Source organism: Littorina saxatilis, unplaced genomic scaffold (genome assembly GCF_037325665.1).
Source record: "Littorina saxatilis isolate snail1 unplaced genomic scaffold, US_GU_Lsax_2.0 scaffold_397, whole genome shotgun sequence".
In the NCBI taxonomy this organism is placed as follows: Eukaryota; Metazoa; Mollusca; class Gastropoda; order Littorinimorpha; family Littorinidae; genus Littorina; species Littorina saxatilis.
Window position 1 is genome coordinate 14,713 of NW_027126586.1, and position 5,710 is coordinate 20,422.

The following is a 5,710-nucleotide window of genomic DNA, read 5'->3' on the forward strand; positions in this document are numbered from 1 at the left end:
TCAACAGATGTAAAAGTTATTAGCATTGTTTTAGTGTTACATTTTTTTGGTTTATCCTGTATATGACTGAAAAAAGCCATTCATTCCCCAAACCTATTCAGAAAGCAGATTGGGTTTATATGACATAGTGTTTATACAGTGGAACATACAACACAGACACCCTGCAAAATCAAATTCGCAAAATCAATGTTCCCGCGTTAAAATTGACAAAAAATCAGAACTGCCAAAACAAAACATCTTCTGCACGTCAATAGAAAAAACAATCAAATCTGCATCCAAATCAGTCAGTTTTGTTCACATATCTGGTCTAACACTGACATTAAGGCATGTTGATTTGTGTAGGTGTCATTCCTCTGAGAAGCTGTAAAAGGCAGTTTTAGTGGGTAATGAGACAAAAACCGGTACGTTTTCGTAACTCCTCAACGCATTGCCTTCAACGTTGCGGTGATTTGTGCTAACAGTAGTAACACATGTGGGAAAGTTCATACGGATTTTAAAGTCATTTGAGACATTAGTCTGCTGTTAATTGACATGCCAGAAAGAGTTCTTAAATTGATGGTAGGTCTTCGCTGACTCATTGAAAAACAATTAATTTGTTGTTATCTTCAAGAACAATAACAGATGCGCCACACAATTAAATTTCATGTACATATTTTATCAGACATTGGCGGTATGAGGATTTCAACGCGAACATTAATATTTTGCCTCATTCAGAGCGCTGAGCGCAAATGTAGGCCTACGCCTAGAAAAGCTCACGGCTGACACGCTTAACTGATCATGGCTCTTGAAAGAGCATTTTCCAAGAATGTGTGTGTGCGTACAAGTGCGCTGTGAACAGTCATAGTTGAAAATGTATGAAATTAAAGGTAAATTGAAGCTTTCATTTTTCTTAATGCATGCTAATTTTTTTTACAAATTCAGTTCATTGGACAGGGTACATTTTTATTTTTAAAATTCGTTCTGGCATGTCGCGCAACAGCAGAACTAATATCTCACATGACTTGAGATTCCGTGTGTACTTAACGACATGTGTTAGCCCAAATCACTGACAAGTTTTAAGACAATGCGTTGAGGAGTTACTGAAATGTACCATTTTTTGGTCTCATTTTTATATTTAGTCAAGTTTTGACTAAATATTTTAACATCGAGGGGGAATCGAAACGAGGGTCGTGGTGTATGTGCGTGTGTGCGTGTGTGTGTGTGTCTGTGTGTGTGTGTAGAGCGATTCAGACTAAACTACTGGACCGATCTTTATGAAATTTGACATGAGAGTTCCTGGGTATGATATCCCCGAACGTTTTTTTCATTTTTTTGATAAATGTCTTTCATGACGTCATATCCGGCTTTTCGTGAAAGTTGAGGCGGCACTGTCACGCCCTCATTTTTCAACCAAATTGGTTGAAATTTTGGTCAAGTAGTCTTCGACGAAGCCCGGACTTCGGTATTGCATTTCAGCTTGGTGGCTTAAAAATTAATTAATGACTTTGGTCATTAAAAATCTGAAAATTGTAAAAAAAAATTTTATTTATAAAACGATCCAAATTTACGTTCATCTTATTCTCCATCATTTGCTGATTCCAAAAACATATAAATATGTTATATTCGGATTAAAAACAAGCTCTGAAAATTAAATATATAAAAATTATTATCAAAATTAAATTTGTGAAATCAATTTAAAAACACTTTCATCTTATTCCTTGTCGGTTCCTGATTCCAAAAACATATAGATATGATATGTTTGGATTAAAAACACGCTCAGAAAGTTAAAACAAAGAGAGGTACAGAAAAGCGTGCTATCCTTCTCAGCGCAAGTACTACCCCGCTCTTCTTGTCAATTTCACTGCCTTTGCCGTGAGCGGTGGACTGACGATGCTACGAGTATACGGTCTTGCTGAAAAATGGCATTGCGTTCAGTTTCATTCTGTGAGTTCGACAGCTACTTGACTAAATATTGTATTTTCGCCTTACGCGACTTGTTGTACTTAACGACGTGTGTTAGCACAAATCACTGACAGTTTTAAGACAATGCGTTGAGGAGTTCTGAAATGTACCATTTTTGGTCTCATTACCCGCTAAAACGACTTCAAAAACTGAGAGGATTGACAACTACACGCTCAGCATGCCATAGCGTTCATGTTAGACAAGATATATGTGAACAAAACGGACTGTTTTGGATAAAGATTTGATTGTTCTGTCTAATGACATGCAAAACATGTTTCGGTTTAGTTGTTCTGATTTGTGTTGTTGATTTTAACACGGGAAGCTTGATTTTGTGAATTTGATTTGTGGGAGGGGGGGGGGGGGGGTGTCTGTGTTGCAGGTTTCACTGCATAGACACTACGTCATGAAAACCCAATTTTGTTTCTGAATAAAGTAGGGAAATTAATGGCCTTTTCAGTCATATACTTGGTTTTTCAATCAACAGCCTCATCAGTAAGATCTGCCCTCAAACGCATCTGCCTACTTTTTATGACGGGTAGTGTAGAAACCTCTGCAAGCATTCTCAGCCGAATCAGATGGAAAAGCACAGAATTGTGATGGTACTCTGAATTTGATCATCGTCCCCAGCGAACCCAGGAACCAAGGTGCAAACAGCCTTCCCTTAATGTAGCGGTCCTTCCTGAAAAATAAAGAAAACATATAACTGAGCACCTTCAGTATTCACGGGGATGGGTTTTGGTTAGCGAGGGGAGGGTGTGTGTTGGGGGGAGAAGGTGTGTACGTGTTGAGCAGTGTGTGTGTGTGTGTGTGTGTGTGTGTGGGGGGGGGTGAGGAAGCACTTGCTCTTCACATGACCATTGGGATCGGGGATGGTGTGTGTGATATTGTAATCTAAACTATTAAAAAAATCTGTGCGTGTATGAACTTTGTGCTCGGCAGAAATGTTTCTCGATTTTAGTCAAAAACAAGTGTGCCCTCAACCCACACACTTTCGCTCTTCAGCATCAACACTATACAGTTTGAGTTTCATTGGGAAATGTGTCTCGATTTCAGTCCAAAACAGAACTTTCAGGATCCAAAGCACTCGCCTGTCAGCCTTTTTATTAAAATACATTCAACCCACCACATTTTCCAGTGATGAAGATTCTGGGGATGTGTGTTGATCCCATTGATTTTGGCCATTTCAGATCTGGCCAGTTGTACATGGGATAGGAACATAACTTCACCCAGACACATAAAATATTGACACCCTGACAGTCAGTGACTGCTTCATGTGCATAGTTGAATTTTGTTTATGAACGAATTTCTCAAAAGTCACTCGCAGAAGTAAAGAAGTAACATTTTTGTTAATCTGAGAGTGGTTTCCACAACAAAATCTAACTCTGAGCAGGAAGAAGCCAGGGTGTTGAATGTAGAAGTATTCGAGTGAACAGATTCATTCTTATTCCATGTAAAAGCCTGGCAAGATCTAGGATGGTGAGCCAAGGGAAGAATAACTGTATGTGCCTTTAAAATAATTCCAGTAAATTAGTAATGATTTCATTTTATCTTGCAATTTTGTTTTACTTTCCTGTGCTGCATTAGTTCATTCACACTGTGTAATTTACTTTAAGAATAGTGGCAAAGGATTTGAGAAGAGAAAGAGAACTAAAATCAAGCTTTATGTACCATTTTGTATAAATAGTTCAAATTGTACTATGCAAGGATACATACAGATGTAAGAATTTATTTTATACAAAGCCGTAATGTTTTTGTGTCAATAAACTTGCATCTCCTGCCACTACTCTCAGATTCAGATGTAACAAGTGTTGACATAGCTGAATGTATCTATCTAGATTGTAAGTGCATCTAATGTGAAACGCAGATCTCTTTACAACACAACGTACAAAAGTCTGCCAAAAACATCTACACAGCTTCAAACTACTATCACCAGTGCCAATTTACATATCATAAATCAATTTTACAATAACAATTTAATAGGCACAAGCAGGTACTTGGTAGTGGTACAGAAATGTGTGACTTACTCTTCATGGTAGTCTGTAAAGCAGCATGTCCACTCAGTCTGAATCCTCTCCAGAATCCATATATATCTGAATGCAAGAGCTGTATGAACACTTCATCACACATCATCTCTGGTTTCTTAGGAGGCCTGAAAAAACACACCATAAAATAATTAATTAACAATAAATAATAACTGTATTATAATTAAACCACTCGCTCATTGATTCTTTTTATTCCCTCTTTCACAATCATAGTTTATACAGCAGCATTTACCTCTGACTCTGTTCATGCAGAGTAAATATCAAGTATTTAAACAGAAAAATAAGTCATTGTTGAATAACCCTTCTAAAAATACACAATAGACACACTTTCAGTGGCAGTGATTCAAGTGAAGTCAGTTTCTTTCTTCATTTGTATACACACAAAAATTGTTTTGGGCCAGTTAGTGTTACTCTTGGCTTTACACACTTACTATATCAAATTATACATGCATTCAGCTTAGAAAACATACTTCTAATGTTGGGAGTGCAGTGTGAGCCAGGACATTTACAGCAAATAAGGATACACAACAGTTCATTCAGAGATAGATTTGCCATTCACTGCATTATATTGTTAGTTGAATGAGATAGATCTACAGCGATGCTTCAATGCATTAGATTAGCTTTGTTTTAGTGTCTACTGTTCATTGCTCCACCGTGGGAAATTCAGTCAACAGTGCACAGTTCCGAAGAAACCGATGCTGCTGTGCATAATCATTGATGCATTGACGATCGTTCATTGTCAATGTCACTGTCAGAAAAAACAACAACTGTTTCTTTCATCGTCACCACTACACAATGGCTCGTAGGCCTATTTTCCTATGACACTGAACACGGTTTCGGAGACACTCAGACAGTACTGCCTGGCCCATAGATCTAGATCTACCCTTGCTCTCACTTTCTAACAAATGTATTATTGCAATATAATCTGACACACACTCACACACCGAGGCGCACAAACGAACACACACACCGTGGGACACACAAACTACACGCACACAACGGATGAATCTTGCTCTTACCTGTTGGATGATCCAAACCGATTAAAATCAGCGACAGGAAGATGTACAAGCCAAATTTGTACAGTCGCTGATGTAAAAAGTGGAAATTTAGTCAATGTTCATAGCAAATCTCCCGACTCAAGGTAGATCGTGTCCCAAATCAGCTGTGCCGGTCACTTCACGACTTGTATTTGAACCCCCTCCAAAGCGCAATCAATGTTTCAACTTCTTTGTCGACATCATTCTTTGGTTCATGCGTCGGACTGCCGAATATTTGATTTTTTTGTACAGCAAAATCAAAGACTGTCATGGCGGCCGCCATTTGTATTTTTGCAATAGTTCGAAACTAAGGAATTTGGTCCTCCTCGGAGGAGGACCAAATTTGGGCAAGTTAGTCACCAACTTAGGTCGGAACATTTGAAAATATCGTGCCATGCATTGCGCACTAGAGCGATAGTTTCGAACTTTGGATTTAGTTCCCAACTAGCTTGATAGTCTCCATTCATGCATTCCACTACTGAATAAGCCCACCAAATTTGAAGCAGATCCATCGAGAACTTTGGCCGTGCATGGCGATCAATCACACACACACACACACACAGACAGACAGACAGACACAAGTCGTATATGACTAAGTGCCAAAAGGTGCTCACAGAACAGAAGACGACTTTGTTTTACAATAAAAATGTTTCTAAAAACGTGTGTCTGCTGAAAATTGGTGTGTGTGTG

At 38.5% G+C, this 5,710-nt stretch overlaps 1 long non-coding RNA gene across 1 annotated transcript; it reads right to left on the minus strand.

Moving 5' to 3' along the window:
- Positions 1-1,547: 1,547 nt before the first annotated feature.
- Positions 1,548-5,394, minus strand: LOC138955024 (uncharacterized). Its single transcript, XR_011452063.1, has 3 exons — positions 5,003-5,394; positions 3,966-4,090; positions 1,548-2,620 (listed from the first exon to the last, which is right to left on the minus strand). It is a non-coding gene; the product is annotated as an uncharacterized lncRNA (long non-coding RNA).
- Positions 5,395-5,710: the final 316 nt, after the last annotated feature.